Below are 17,815 nucleotides of genomic sequence, written 5' to 3' on the forward strand. Positions count from 1 at the left end.
ATCCAATTATACCACACTGGATTACAGATTGAATCGAACCAAAATAAAATAATCGCAGAATATTTGTAGGGATGTAAGAGCGAAGAATTACGAATTTATAAGTTGTTTTACGAAGTCTATTACATAAAGAATAAACATGTTTATTCAACTTTAAATGCTGGTCAATAATAATTTCTAAGTAATTGACTTGAGTAGATTACTTCAGAATAGGACATTTGCAATCATCATTAATTGAACAACCAGACTTATGAATTATTACATTTAATTACAAGATTTAAATGGTTGTAAACTACTTGCGTTTAAGGAAAATTGGATCAAAGTGATCTTGGAAACATTAGTGAAAGGAAATTACTATCTAGCCATTTTAATAACATTTATACCATTATTTGCAATTTTTTATACACTAATCCAGGATGAACTGCTAAAAATTACAACTGTGTCAACAGCATATGAATACAATGCCACTGTATTTTCCTAAATTAAATGTTAATTAATCCTTCTGGTGAGATAAGATCCACTTCCTATAGTGCTCAATGGAAAATGCTTATCGGCATACATCTCTACAATGAGTGGTCTACCTGTTCACAAGACTTCTTTTGATATCATTTGAAATTAAAGTAATAAGCTAAAACCCTACTTGTCCCATGGAAAGTATAAGCTGTAATTATGTGACATATTGAGATTTAGTAGATGCCAAAAAAATATTTTACTTTAAAAATTATTACATCATAATAGACTACTCTTCTCTTTGTAGATTTTTACTCGGCCACTTAACTACGCTCTCTCAATACTAGATTATTTATCATCAATGGAATTGATAATATCGGTATGGTATTTGTTGAAATGAGACGGGGGACTTACCATTGAATTACCTGACATTCATCTTACAGCTAGAGAAAATCTCGGAAAACCCCACTCAGGTAATCATCCAAAACTGGAATAAAACTTACTCTCTAGCGTAGCCCCGAATCAACAGAAAAGCGCGCGTTTTGGCTGAGCTACATAGTTGAAAGTTTATTATATCTAAGTGCTAACCACTTTTTTTTACAATGAAAGTGTTATTTTTTAATTGTAAATTGTTTAATCTTTTCTTCCCCTATGCGTCATAGGCTACTATATTCCTATAGCTCAAGATCATGTATCTGCATAGGCTTCGGAACTGCTTTGCCGACATCTTTTAATAACGGAACAATTTCTTGCCTAGACCTATTGTGTTCCGTAACCACACAAGCTGCACGTAGTGATGTTCGCTGATACCAGATAACTTACAAGCCAGTCGCATCACGACGCCTGAAGACGCAGCGGTGTTCGTGAAGTCATCAATTTTTCAGTAAGGGATTTGACGTCATTCGCATTCACCTGTCAAAATTATTCTGGCAAGGACAAGGCGCTGCTTCCCAGAAGTGTGCGTATCCAATACCCACCCAATTCATTTACGTGATTCGGATTGCTTCCCAGAAGTACTTTTACAAAATACGAATGTCTTCTTGAGAATGTATGGATACCGAGTTGTATTCCTTGGTGGACGAGCACACAATATTTCTTCGTATTACCATAAAACTTATAAACTTTCTACTGTTGCTTACTGGGATAAAAGTTAATAATAATAATAATAATAATAATAATAATAATAATAATAATAATAATAATAATCCATCATTACCATTAACATCATCGCGGCAACACTATTTCTTTCTTAGCTCTCCTCTTTGCCTTAAGACAGCGGTTCCTAAACTTTTTCAGCTACGCAGCCCTTGTTAAAGCAAAAGTTTCTCGTGGAGCCTCAAGAAATTTTTTGTGTTTAGTTCTATCCATATATGCTTTATGAAGCATGTTACACATGGTACATATACGGAAGTATGAATAATAAGGTAATGTGTAATAATTATATGTATATTATTATATACTGTATACAGAGTGTTTCCGAGGTTTTGTTACAAATTTTCCGGAATGATGGCGAATGGCAGGTGTATCACTTTGAGATAAGGAACCCTGGTCCGGAAATGACTGAGTCGAAAGTTACAAGCAAAAATAGTTGTGTGGAAATGAAATAATTTTATTTTCTCTGTACACCTTGTTTATGTGTATTTATTTGTACACCTTACACATACTGTATTAATCTGACGTTGTTTGCGTTGTCTACTTACAGTATTCTATTCAGTACGCTGTCTGAGGGGAGTGGGGACAGGAAATTACGCTAAAGCAATGCAGATAACGTAATGCAGTCTTACGATGGTGACTAATATTTGCGGGCGAGAGCTATTTTATGCCCGCTGCGCGCGCGCGGAGCTCTTTTATCTGTAAACATTGCTAAAGGATGTACAGATCTTAGAACACAGCGCATCATGACGGAACGGAAGCGCTTAAAGCTTTCACGGAAGAGTGTAAGATACAATATTTATGCTTCGAACATGTTGATGAAGTCCAGTGTTTGTTGTGTAAAAAAAAAAATATCATTTGCAAAAAAGCAACATAAAATGGCATTATGAGGAGCGCAACATGAAAAAAAAATATATAGGCATTATTCAGGAGAAGAGAAATAAATTCATTTCGGAATTGACATCGAAGGTAAATTAATTTACATTTGGGTCAGCAGATAGTATCTAGATTCATTTTATTACTTTATTTTAAATATATTGTTGATGTTTTATTTGTTGCTTGTTTCTGGATATTTACTTTTATTAGACTACGTGTTTTTTTTTTAATTTAGAAATAATATTTTATCTTTGATTGCACTTTAACTTATACTATTACAAACTCAAAATGCTAATTCACTTTTATTCCAATAACTATTTTCAGGATTTTTAGCAAATATGAAATAAACATTTTGAAAACTTTGATGCAAGGAGAATTTTTTATTACGTCAATATAAAATATACTTAAAAATATAATTTCAAAACTATTAGACCTAATTGCACCAAATTTTGTACAGATGATATTATTATAGATCTGTTTGTATAGTTTAAATTTCACAAATTTTGGCCGAAATTGTGGAAGTTTTAAAAGTCATACATATCCACTTAAATGATTAACCCCAAAAATTACGATGGCTCTCAATATCTTAATTTAATCAATTTGTTTTTTTCGTGTTACGTGCATCTCACAAATCACTCTTAAGAAAACTCATTACATAATCACGACTGGGGAGTAAGGACTACATTTTCACAATCACACAATCAATATACTCTATTTCAATCAATATTGCCATTATTATTTTTTCAACAAATACTTAAAAGTACTTAGAGACCACACACGTCGAGCAGGTAGATCCTATTAGTTTCTCCTAACCAATGAAGTGAAGTATTTACATAATAAATAATTGCTTTTAACAATAAAATGGTTTACATACAATTAACTTTTCCTATTTCTCTTTTTGTTCCTAAAAACCCTTCCCTTTGCGATTTGTTTATATATGTACATGTATGTTAAATAACTGAGTAATTAGTCCTATTACATAGCCAGAAATTTAGTAACGCAAGTTATTGTAATAATTTCTGCCTTTATTCGCTGCATGTGCATCTACATCCCTGTTGTCTACGTTACAGTGAATGCGCTATGCGCTCGTGATCAAGGTGAGCTCTTCTACCATGATTGGGAGCTAATATCGTCTCATCCCTGGCGTAATGTGTAACGGACATGGTCGGTCCTGATATGCACGTCTGTAGACAGCAGTGTATGTGTACAAGTTGCAGTGTCCAGTCGATCAGTCCTAGTGAAATGGAGGAGTACACGAGAGCGGAATAAGCAGAACTGATTTTCGAATACGGATGAGCCAATGGGAACAGTAGAGAAGCTCACAGATTGTATCGGGGCAAGTACCCACATAGGAGACATCCGGTCCATACCATTTTTTCGCGACTGTTCCAAAGGTTAAGGGAAGGAGGGCACGTGTTGCCAAATTACAATTCCATTTCCACACAACTATTTTTGCTTATAACTTTCGACTCAGACATTTCCGGACCATGGTTCCTTATCTCAAATTGATACATGTGCCCTTCGCCATCATCCCTGAAAGTTTGCAACACCGCCTCGGAAACACTGTATATATATATATATATATATATATATATATATATAATATCAAGGAAACAATAGTAAAAAAGGAACTGGAAACTATATTATTGAAATCTACAAAATTATATAACAACTAGTTAAGATTAAAAAAAAAAAATGTTACGTTACATGTACACACGGAAGAAAATTACTAATTCCATCATAATTACAAATAAATAATAATTTAATAAAAAATTTCAATAAAACAATTAAATATAAATAAATCAAAACCCGAAGTTAATGTGAAGAATGTGCTTGTTTTTTGTCACAGAAGTCAGTTGAAGACGCATATCGTCATCTGCGTCCAAACGTGCTCGATATTTTGTTTTTGTAGCCATGTACTTCGAAAAGGCCGTTTCAAAGATATGCGTAGTACCAAAAGGTAGTAAGAGCAATTTAGGTTACGAACTTAATATCGAAAGATCCTCCCTTAACTGAGACCAAAATTCGGGAAGTGGTTTGCTTTTAAATGATGCCTGACAGTATGACCTCATATTCTGCCGCAGTGAGGGCTTTTGGCTTTGACTTCACTGAAAATGGATCTACAATCCACTCATATTTCTTTCGATTCGATTCCTGAGCGTCACTTGGAAAGTATGAATTCATATTTTGAAGCAAATTGTAAAGGTGTTCTTTTATTATTGCTATGAATGAGTCATTCATTGTTATGTTATTTTCTTGTGTAAAGTTTGAAGTCAATGAGAACATGTCAGATCCTTATTATCGATGCTTTCCACGTAGAACGCTATCTTCTTCTTCAGCGCGGCAATTTTGTCATTAGTATCGAATATAGTCTTTTGTTTCCCTTGTATGGATGTGCTGAATTCGTTCATTTTTTTAAAAATGTCTGCCAAGCAACATAATTTTCACAATCTGATTATTCAAATAATCTGCTTGCAAACTGTGTTGGTCATTCAAATGTGAAGAAACCTCCTTTGTTCAAGTAAACGAGACAACGCTTTATCACGCGACAACCATCGCACCTCTGTGTATAATAACGACTTGTGTATGCTTTCCATATATTCACACAGGATTTTGAGTAGCCTACACTGCAAAGGTCATGCCTTAACAACGTTCATAATTTTGACGGCGTTGTCTAGTTTGCTTTAATAAGACTGGCACTTTTTTCGTTGCGAGAGCGTGTCTGTATAGTACACAATGACTACTTGTGCAGTTTTTGTTAAACTTTCTTGATCCTTGTAACAGCGTCAGCAACAGGACTTAACATTGGCTTTCCGACATATGTGCATTCGTCAATGTAATGTACACAATGACTACTTGTGCAGTTTTTGTTAAACTTTCTTGATCCTTGTAACAGCGTCAGCAACAGGACTTAACATTGGCTTTGCGACATATGTGCATTCGTCAATGCAATTCTCCAACTCAAAGACGGAGTTATAGGGGGGCATGGGGGAGCACTGCCCCCCCCTAAACTTGTGTGAAATCTTTTTTTTTTTTCTATTAACGTTAGAAAATATTGAATTCAAAAGATCTATTTTGCTTTTGTTTATGATTAAGTTTCTGCGCTTAAATATATGAATTAATGTCTTCAGATCAATGTCTGGACTATAATATTTATTTAAATTTCTGAATCTGTAAGAATTTCTATACCTCTTTTGAGGAATGGAAGCACTGTAATGTTTATTTTGTAACAGCCTGTACTCATGTGTAGAAGTCTGCAGGCGTTTAGGCTTCCACTTGGAGATGTATGAATAACACACTGCACAACAATGCAGAAAAAAGAAAAGTGAACCCGGTATAATGTGTAAACTTAAAGACGAAAATAAAATAATTAGAGTTTACATTTCATATGAAACCTTCAGGAAGGTAAGCTTCATATAAAAAAGTTTCTGTTAACACTGTTACGTAGTTTTATTGATAACTTCATTATATTAAATGATCATATTCCGATATACTGTACCAGTCAAGCTGTAACAGGGGGAGGAGGTAAATGATGTCCCACATAACCCCGTTATATGGGGATTCTATGGTTTTGCTTTGCCCCCCCTCCCCCAAGGAAACGGTTCGCTCTCCGCCTATGGTCCCACTTTATTGAGTTTGCAATGAAGACATCTATCAGGGAAAAAAATTCAGTACTGCTTGTAGACATGATGGATAGCATTGGCTTGCAGAAGAAAGTATCTTAATGAAAATAACCTGAAATTCGTACCGCACAAACGTCATAAACACAGCTAATCCAGCAACGTCCGTGGATTCGTGAAGTTGTAGCGAAACTTTCGTTTGACTAATACGGGAAATTAGGCATTTTTAACATCGTTTGAAAGATCCTGAATTCGAGTACACAGTGTTATTTGATAAGGGCACACTGGAGATGAAGTTTGCAGTTTTTTCGTCCAACTTGCACTTCACTAATTGTGGTTTTATAAGAGTTTCAGCAAATATGTGTGGTTTACCAGCAAGAGCCAGGTCATGACTAATCAAGTACGAAGCTTCCAATGCTTTCTCGCTGTCTTTACATGAGATATACATTTTGTTTGAACTGCATAGAGTTCATCACTTTTTCTTTTGAAGTAGTCTGCAGTTTTATTTGTAAAGTCAGGATAAGTTTCGAAATGTCGTCTAAGCTTGGCAGGCAACATACAACTATTGGGCAAAACTTTGTTACGTGTCACACACTGTGGACGTTCATCAACAAACTCAGTGAATCCCATGTCCAAATATGAATAATATTTTCGTTTTCTATTTCCTTTCGGTACCTCTACACTAGGTATTGTATACTCTGAAGCAGGATTGTGCAGCCTATTTCGAACTCAATCCCAAGGAAGTCAGACTATCTACTTCGAATGTAAGGTTATCCCCCTTTGACTGAGCACTAGTTGTTGGCAGATGTCTCTCAAGTCTTAGGGAGTCGTCTTAAGCCATAGTTCCACTTCAACGAAAGTTTAGCTAACACTTCTGCAAGAAAGAAAGAAAGAAATCAAATTAACATGCAGGTATATATATATATATATATATATATATATATATATATATATATCATTACAGTACGTGGAGGAATACATCTATCTGGGCCAATTGGTCGGATTCAAAAGCTGCATGACGAGAGAACTAAAAAGAAGAATTGCATCAGCATGGAGAGCTTTCTGGTCACTGCAATTCATACTCCTTGACAAGAAACTGAACCGCAAACTAAAGCTGGAGGTGCTGCAATCCTGTATCTTCCCAACCTTACTGTACGGCTGTCAGACCTGGAAACTGACCGTGAACCAGAAGACGCAGATTCAGATCTGCCAGCGCAAAATGGAGAGGAAAATCCTAGGACTCTCCCTCAGAGACAAGATTTCCAACACCAGACTCAAGCAGATGACAAACACCAGAGACATGGCACACCAAGGGGAACGCCTGAAATGGAAATGGGGAGGCCACGTGTCGAGACTCCAAGGCTGCAGATGGGCGCATATTTCCACCACGTGGGACCCACGCATCGGGAGGCGAAACCGAGGAAGACCTGGGACCAGATGGGCGGACTTCTTCAAGAGCCTAGCTGGACCCCTGTGGTCCAGAACAGCCAAGAACCGAGAAGAATGGAGATCGCTACAGTTTACCAGTATCGAGTGAGAGCGCAAGTGTACACACACAAACGACGAACAAAACTTATATAGAACAGAATCTACAGTCATGCGGATTAGCTCACCGCATGATCTCTAAAGAGCTCCCCTTTTAGGAGGCCATAGCCCTTCACGGGAAATCCAAAGGCTATTTCATTCATTCATTCATTCATATATATATATATATATATATATATATATATATATATATATATATGTTTAACGCAACATAACAGTCAATAGATTTTAGATTCCATATGCCACGAATAACAAACTCTGCCTGCCCAGTATATGAAACATAAAATAAATTTCGAGGATCATCGAGTACTTGTCAAGCAAGAAAGATCGAGATAGTTCCAGTCACGAGAAGATCTACTATAGCCGCTTCCAACATAGCAAGAAGAACGCTAACTACTTTCCGAAAAAGTATATATCGCTTGATGGAAGTAGTTTGCGTTTTCCCGCTACAGGCTAGATGGAAGCGGCAATTTTTGTAATCTTCGTAACTGCTGCGGACGGAGCGCAGAGGGTTCTGCGGAGCACACTTTGGGAACCGCTGCCTTAAGGTAAAAATAATTTTTCATTTATTATTATTATTATTTTCATTATTATTATTATTATTATTATTATTATTATTATTATGCAATATAAACCTAGAGGACATCGTCGACCAGGAAGACCGTTAAGAAGACTGCTAGATGGGGCCGAAACAGGTCTACAGAGGCCTAATTCGTGAAGGATGATGATGATTATTATTATTGTTATTATTATTATTATTATTATTATTATTATTATTTTAGTTGGTTATTTAATGACGCTGTATCAACTACTAGGTTATTTAGCGCAGATGGAATTGGTGGTATCGTGATGTTATTTCGCGAAATAAGGCCGAGGATTTGCCACAAATTACCTGAAATTCGCCTTACTTTTGGAGAAAATCTCTGAAAGAACCGAAACATGTAACAGCTCAATGAGAATCGAATCCACGCCCGAGCACAACTTCGGATCGACAGGCAAGCGCCTCAGCCGACCGAGCTACGCTGGTCGCTATCATTATTATTTTTGTTATAATTATCATTATTTTTTTTTGTAAACGAGTTTTCTGTGATAATACAGATTTCCTCAACCAAAATATATCTTCTTTCTCCATCGCTCTCGATCTAGCCAGTCTTCATCTGTCTGGTTTCTTTTCTGCATAATCTTATTTTTATTTTCTCTGCCCATGTGGGTTGTGATCTGCCTCTCTTATTTCTTCCTTTTGGTTTCCAAATTAGGGCCTCTTTATTTAATGTATTTTCTTTTCTCTTATCATGCCTATACCAACTTAGCTACATTTCTTCTATCACTTTAACAATACATATCTTTCGTAACATCCATTTTCTCTCTGTCGTAGTATTTATTATTTATTTTTTTATTTTTTCCCTTCTTGAAATTTTTTTCCCGAACGCCTTAGATAATTCATCACTGTAACCATAAAACGTTTTACATGTTTTTGTTTAAGTGTACAAGCTTCAGATCTATACAATAAAATGCTTTTATCTGTGTATTATAAATTAATATTTTAGTTTCTTTAATAATATTTCTAATCCATAGTCAGTAGGTCTCAAGACACGATTAGTAATTCCAAATTACTCTTTACGACTGAATTACTATGAAAGTATGAAATTTCATATGGTACATAATCATGATTTTGTAGATTTCAAATGTTAATTCAAATATTTTAGATTCGAATCCCGAAATTAAGACTTGTCAAGTCATATTAAATTTTTATTTTTTCTTCTTCAGTAAATGAATTGTAAAATTAATGTGAAATTTCGAGCTTATAAATTGCAAGCATCTGAAATGAAGTTTCTAAGATCGGCCAAGGGTTGCACTAGGCTAGATAGAATTACGTATGAGGACATAAGAAGCGAAGTAAACGTGCTGTCACAGGAAGAAAAGATTCGTAATTTTAGAGAGTACTAGATTGAACATCTAGAGAGAATTGATAGCAACCTAATTCCAAGACGAATACTAACATACAGGGTGATTCTCGAGGACTTACCGTCCTTTACGAAGCATATTTCCGAAGACATTCTGAGCAAAAAAGTCATATAAACATTTGTCCTGATCTCAATATTTTCAGAGTTACATCAATTTGAAGTTGTTAGTAAAATACCTTTTTTCTTTAGTTGTACGGGTAAAAAAGTATTACAAATAGGGAATGAACTATTCAGAAGTGTCATTTGTTTAATTGGTTAGTGTTCTGAATCTAAAAATGTGTTGTTAATTGGTTTGTGCAAATTTTATTTTTCAATTTTTAACTAAAAATGATATCATTATGGTGGGTTTACTGGTGCATGGATTCACTGGCGCCAATAGCTATTGGCGCACAAGTAAAATCAACTTTCACGTGTAAACCTTTACTGGCGTGCAAGTTTAGGCACTGCATGCAATGTTTCGAAAAGTTAGTGGCATTCTAACTTTTCAATGCGCTAGTGGCGACGCATGCGCAAACGGACATTTCTGTTGCACGTGTAAACATGAAGTTTCTCATCATCACATAGTGCGCTGATGTTTTTGCATCAAGCTTTATAAATTTGATTTGTAAGAATGAGTAAGTGGAATTCTGTGATAGACAAACACCAGTGTTTGTGGGATCTGAGCTCTAATTTTTATTAAAAAAAATAGTGATGCCAGAATAGACGCTTAGAAAAACATGGCAAAGGCAATGAAAATTGATGGATTCGGAATTGCCGAAGTGAAAGCAGAAATAAAATTCATACGAAATGCGCACACTCCGGAGGTAAGGAAAGTAACAAGAAGCATGGACTCTGACGGTGGTTCAGATGACATCAACAAACCTAAAGTAACATGGTTTCCAGTTGCTGATAGGATTTTGTGCCAAGTGGTGCAAATAAGAAAAAGACAGTCTTCAGAAATTTTGAGAACATTGCATAAAAACATTACAATCTTAATTTATATACGATTTAAGACTAGAAATTCAAAAGGGGCTAAGTGCCATCTACTGAAAAATGAGATTTTGACGTTTGTGCGTGCTATTTACTTACTTACTTATTGGCTTTTAAGGAACCCGGAGGTGCGTGCTATTTACCTATGCAAATACTATACTCATTTATTTATTCATAGTTTTCTATCTAAGGGTAGGTCTTTCCCTGCAAACCCAGCAATCTCCAGTCTTCATTATTTTCAGCCTTCCTCTTAATCTACGCATATGATACATACATGTTAATGATGTCTATCACGTGATTTCTTCTTCTGCCCCGAACTCTTCTCCCGTTCACCATTCCTTCCAGCGCATCCTTCAGTACGCAGTTTCTTCTTAGCCAGTGACAAAGCCAAATTCTTTTTCTCTTCCTCATCAGTTTCAGGATTATTCTTTCGTTACACGCATATTCAAAGGATTCCAGTCGTTTCTCTTCACTTCGTCGTAATGTCCATGTTTCTGCTCCATATAATGCCACTCTCCACACACTACACTTCACTAGTGTCTTCCTAGTTATTTTTCCTGAAGTCAGCAAAAGATACTCAGTTTTCTGTCAAAAGCTTCCTTTGCTTTTTGACTTCTTGGCAGCAGTTCATGTTACTACTCATAGTACACCTCAAGTATTTTAAGCTGTCCGCTTGTTCTACTTAGTGCATTGCAGATGATTTCTGGCTAACACTTTAATATTGTAACTTACACTTTGGAACAGGATACAAATATTAATGATGATGATGATAGTAATAATAATAAATTTATTTATTCTGGTGGTGTTAAGGACCTTCCACACCACCAGATATATGTATACATACAGCGTAAAAACGAAAATTTTATAATGAAGCAAAATAATTTCCAGGTGCTAAATATACAAATGTAATTTCCGATTTCAATTTTGGAAGTAAAGCATCTCTTATGTCATCGGTAGCAAACTTTTGAATATAATGATACTACTAGATGTTATAGTGGTCTAAGGATTCCTGCTTAGGACTCGCGTTACTAAATGCGCGCTGATTCGGGTCCTCATGGGGGAAGAAATTTTCTCATGAATGGGACCGGTGCCCACCCAGCATCGTGATGCACTTAGGGAGTTACGATAGGTAGCGAAATCCGATTGCGAAAGCCAGCTATAACGGCTGGGGACTGTCGTGCTAACCACATGATACCTCCATTCTGGTTGGACGATCGTTCACCTCTGCTTTGGCATGTGAACGTGAGGCCAGAAGCCGGTTGTTGGTCTGGGTCCTTCATGGACTGTGTCGCCACGGATTATTATTATTATTATTATTATTATTATTATTATTATTATTATTATTATTATTACATGTTGCAGTAGATTAACAGAATTATCCGTTGTCATCTGTAACATTAGTAGGTATCTGTTGTTGAAATTTTTTTTTAGAATTCTCGCAGATGTAGGCTATCTAAATTCTCTTTCCGAACAATCCACTTTTTCACCCATAATATGCAATCTTCTTTTATGTCTTTTCTTTTTTCCAAGTTACAAATCATCTCCTCAACCAACAAGCGCTATGAACAAGTTCAACTTCACTTGACATGTTATGTCCTCGTGCAACATTCATATAGCAACCTCATTTGAAAATGGCACTGGCGAGGCAAAATAAAGAAACCCGTGTAAACTTTTACTGGCACAAAAGTACGACTGGCGTGTTAACTGGCGCCAGTATATCCATGCACGTGTAAACCCACCATTAATCACAAAAATTGTTACAAATCATACGACTTTAGGAACTTTATTCTTTACAGTTTAGTTATGCATCCTAATGTACAGTTTTAAATAATTTGCAAGAGTGGCGAGATTTGTAACAATTATTGTGATAAATGCGTAAGAAAATGTAATTTTTAGTTAAGAAATCTAAAAAAAAAATATATATATATATGTACGAAGCAACTACGGAATTCACAACATAGTTTTAGCTTCAGAATACTAGTCAATTAAAGAAAAATGATACTTCTGAATAGTTCATTCTTTATCTGTAATATTCTTTTGCCCTTAAAATTCAAGAATAATGGTATTTTACAAACAATTTCAAATTAGTGTAACTCTGAAAATATCGAAATTATGACAAATGTTTTTATGACATTTTTTGGTCAGAATGTCTTCGGAAATAAGCTCCGTAAGTGGCGGTAAATCCTCGTGAATCACCCTGTATAGACTAAAAGGAAAAAGGGACCAAGGAAGACCAAATACACGTTGGAAGGAGCCACTGTGAAGCCGAAACAGGCTTAAAGCCTAATTTCTGAAGTGAAGAAGAAGAAGAAGAAGAAGAATTTCGAGCTTAACAATGTGAAAATAGAATAGGCGTATTAAGTAGAAATATTTTAGAACTGGAAGAAATATTGTACAATCTTATGAATCAATATTCGTAAAGTTCTTTTGTCAGAATGCAAAAGGAAATAAACGCCAAAACATGATTTTCGGTAATGGTTGATTCATACATATATAGTATGTTATGCTTGTTTCCCTTTTCTTACTCCCGAATTGTAGGAATTGATTTTTACATATTATATATTTCGATATTCAAAGGCAGTAAGTAATAAAGCTATATGCAGAGTGAACATTCATTTCACCACATTTCAAAATTTAGATTTTGAACGTACTTTCTTCTGGATTCTGAGGTGAGAGTCTGTCAGGCCAGAGGCCAGGCCTTCAGAATTAGTAAGTAGGGAAAATATGACGTCAGCCTCACTCCACTTCTATTGGAGATGATCGACTTCTTGCGTAGAGTTGTTTACATTCTTTTTTCTGTGGAAGGTTCATCAGTGGCGGTACTGTAATTTCCAAAAAGGATTGTAATAAAGTCATAGTATTTATAATGCGTTATCTCGTTTCAAGGTTTACAATTATGCTACATTTTCTGTTGGTAGTTTCTTTGAGATTTCTTTGCCCTAGCGTGCGTTAGATTTTTTTTAAAATTTCCTCTTACCATCAGCTACGGAAACAAAATTTTGTAGCACTTAAGTAATGAAGCTTGAAAGTTAATGTAAATGTCACTATTCATTTCAATACAAAATTAACACAACGAGTGATGTCCTTAATTTAACAGTATATAAATAAATAATCAATATACAGTTCGTAATAAAGAACTTATCCGAAAGTTCGTCTATTCCATAATAATTCTTAATATGTGCTTTGTTGATATGTCGTTTAATATTGAAATGAGTAGAAATAAACTGGATGGGACACAGTAAACAAGCAATTCTTTCGTATTCTTCAACAACAAAATAATCATATTCCCGTTTTCTTTGAAAGTAGTATTTCTTCACGGGTTTAGTTCTCTTTAAACTGGAGCACGCGTAGTGTGTATTTATTTATTTATTTATTTATTTAGCTGCAGTGCGTTACATTATTGAACGACAGCATAGACCTCCGATCATATAGCTATCACTCACTTATCAACGTACAATTTATATACATAGATAGACCTTCTTATATTATATGCACACATACAATTTAAAATTTATTTTACATGTCTTTTAACTTACTTATTTCTCTCATTCTTTTTTCTCTTACTTTCCAAATGTATCTTTCTACGGTTTTTATTATCTGTTCATTTGTAATTCTTGATATAGTAGGCCCTATTGTGTACCTGCCACCGCGAGAATGAATGTTGATACAGCCGAGCACAACTAGAACGCTATGACGACACTGGTGGAAAAGGTGGGTGGAGTAGAAGGGTACGAGGAGTTACAGTTCTGCAGGCCTGGGCCAGACCAATGCAAAGACACTAAGCGTAATCACTGTCCGTCTCAAGTGGAACTCTCCGGATGTCCGCTACCTTTATTCAGCTTTTGTTGCTTTGTTATAGCAACGTAGTTTCGTAACCGTTCAGTCATGAGCCCCGAGGAAGGCGTGACTCGCAAATAGATCGAAAACGGATTTCCTTGTGTTGTGACTCATTTGAGTGGAAGATATTCCTGACGCTTGCGCCATTCACGACCCGCGAAGGATGAACACACAGCAGGAATGTACGATGATTATTTCATGGATTTAGGGCGCGTGAAGCGTACGGGCAAGTAACGAGTTTCCACAGAACGAGAAGACGAGAGCTTGTTGAGAGTAGAGTTATGGACGTCGTCCTCTATGGTCAAGTGGTTGCCACGTATGCTTTGAATGCGAAGAAGTCCACGAGTTGAAATTCCTGCCCAACGATGATGGATTGTACAAAGAGCAATGGAATCTCTTAGGAAGACTTGCTTCAGAAGAGAATGAAAACCGGGGATTAAATATCGCATATTTACGACAAGAGGAACAGCGCTGTCTCTGGTTTAGAAGGATACAGGAAAAAATGTTCGCTAGTCGTTTCGTGCTTCCACAAATATCTCTGAGGACCAACATTTCGATACTATCGATAAGTCTGCAGAACAGTGTTTTGTATCGCAGAAGTCTTTGCAGGACAAATTAAGAACGAAAGTAGTAGAAAATGCGGAAGGGAATATTCTATTATATAAGCTGAGCTGAATAGCGGAGAAAACGCTCGAAGAAAATTGAAAAGTAATGGACACTTATTGCAACAAATTTTCTTCGTTGTCGATTTGTCGACTCTAGTTGTTATATTACGACAACCACCACCACCACCACCACACCACCACCACCACCACCACCGTAATCATTATCATCATCATAATCATCATCGTCATCATCATACTTTCACCAAAGTAAGTCATAAGACTCATTCCGTGAAATAGTTCTTCTGTTTCCTAAGCCGTCCCATAACTCTTAGGATTATAGATTACTAATTAAAATATTACTCTCATTAAAATATTTCTTTTGAACGATTTCAGTTATTACTCTAGATATTATGTTAACGATCCTATTATTAGCACAGTTCAATGAAAAAAAAAGTTTTGGCTTTTTCTGAAGCGTACCATATGTCTCCTACTCGTGTACGGTTCTTCTGGACTTACGTATGGTTGTTCTCAACATTGTCATACTTATTTGTCTTAAATGTTTGTGATATTTGTGCGATTTATTATATGCCTTGTAAGTTATGTTAGAAAGCTATTGTATTTTTTTTTTCTTGATACTAATTTTCATTGCAGCCTGTTTTTGTATCATATAGTTTCTTTACTAGAGGCTTCTATGGTCTCACGAAACATACCGCAGATATATTTGTCAGCGAAGTAGAGAACATTATGTTTGGAGCAATAATTGACTGATAAATTTTAAATATTTTACCTGGTTCTATCGTAAATTTATGTTACGGGATCTCTAGGTTTTACTTCCGTTCCGAAGCAAATCATAATTGTTGTTGTTGTTGTTTAGTCAACTGTTCGAAAATAGGTCTGAACCTCACAAGTGATACTAACAAGGCACCATTTGTGAGGCAACTAGGGCAGGAGATAATGGAATAGGGTGGAAAGTTTCTTTCCCCCTCCATTGCATATATTGCCGATTAGCTACATATTACACTAATCAGACTTCAGATGCATACAAACAATTGTTCTTCCTTCTACACATGTCGTCAAGTGAGATGTACTGCCTGATCATAGTTACACATATCAGCCAGAACCTCAATCACAGGCAGAAATCATAATTAGAAAGATTTATTTTTATTCTTTCAAAATCCATTGTTGTTGGTCGGGTTTTGAACCCCAAACTTTGAAGCTAATGAAGAGAGCAGTAAGCACTATGCTTCCGAGTTACACTTTCATAATGTATAAATACCACTAAAATCTGTCCCACAGCTCAATTTATCACCTCAAATCTCGCATGGTATACGTATGTCCTACATAATGTGAATCCAGTGGTGAGGCACGTCGGCTGACTAGTCTGATCTCTATCGATGCAATATCCTTCAAATAAATACTGTATTAAGATGCAAATGGTATGACTTCTGTCCGCCCAAGGGGAAATGTATTAGCTTAATATTTCCTTCATTGCCTTGCGTTTCTGTCAGAGGTTAATCTGGACATCGAAAGGCGTATCTTAAGCAGTTAATTAACCTCAACTCAAGGGATCCTGTGATCGCATCCATTGTTTCTTCAAGGTAGTGCAGTCCGAGTTCGACCTGAAGGCGACCCCGTGAAAGTTGCAAGGTGGCCCAGATCACCTCTAGCATCGCTCCACGTTTCCAATTAAACGATTCCCTTCTGTTGTGCAAGTTGTTTAACGTGTTGTTAGCATCACAGACTTTGTTTAGACCAATAACAACTTGTCTCCTTCGCAGCACCATTGCATTGTTCATGAATATATCAATTACTAAAGGTTGCAGCAATTTAAATTGTTGATTTAATTCCTTTTCTAGACTGCTGTGTTATTATGATTGATTCTGCGAATGTAGCAATTGCAGATGTAGCTGACGCCAATAATGGCTTCCATATCGGATTCAAGATTGCACAATCCACATCGCCATGGACACGACCTCAAGACGAATCCTGTTTTCCTCTGTTTTGAATTCTTATCGTGCTTATGCTCGCTATTAAGCTACACCAGCATTGATTGGTTTAATCGCCTTAAATTGTTATTATATTGAAATGTGGATATGGAGAAGGATCGAGCGTGTGAAATGGACAGACAGAATAAGAAACGTAGCTGTGTTGAAAAAAGTGGGTGAAGAAAGAATGATGTTGAAGCTGATCAGGAAGAGGAAAAGGAATTGAGTGGGTCACTGGTTGAGAAGAAACTGTCATCTGAAGGGTGCGCTGGAAGGAATGGTAAACGGGAGAAGAGTTCGGGGCAGAAGAAGATATCAGATGATAGAAGACATTAAGATATGTAGATCATATGTGGAGACTAAGAGAAATGCAGAAAAAAAACTGGAGATTGCTGAGTTTGCGGCGAAAGACCTGCTCTTGGGCATAACACTATAAAGGAATGAATATCGAAATTGTTTCTTAGCTCAAATTACTTTATTTCATTTTTTCCCTTCTCTCCATCTTCATCTGAGTAACATTTCACATTCTTCCGATTTCTTTCCTTATTCTGTCGCGTTTTATCGATCTTTATATTTTCTCTTCTCTTCTCTTCTCTTCTCTTCTCTTCTCTTCTCTTCTCTTCTCTTCTCTTCTCTTCTCTTCTCTTCTCTTCTCTTCTCTTCTCTTCTCTTCTCTTCTCTTCTCTTCTCTTCTCTTCTCTTCTCTTCTCTCCTCTCCTCTCCTCTCCTCTCCTCTCCTCTCCTCTCCTCTCCTCTCCTCTCCTCTCCTCTCCTCTCCTCTCCTCTCCTCTCCTCTCCTCTCCTCTCCTCTCCTC

This window comes from Periplaneta americana, chromosome 2 (genome assembly GCF_040183065.1).
Source record: "Periplaneta americana isolate PAMFEO1 chromosome 2, P.americana_PAMFEO1_priV1, whole genome shotgun sequence".
Lineage (NCBI taxonomy): Eukaryota > Metazoa > Arthropoda > Insecta > Blattodea > Blattidae > Periplaneta > Periplaneta americana.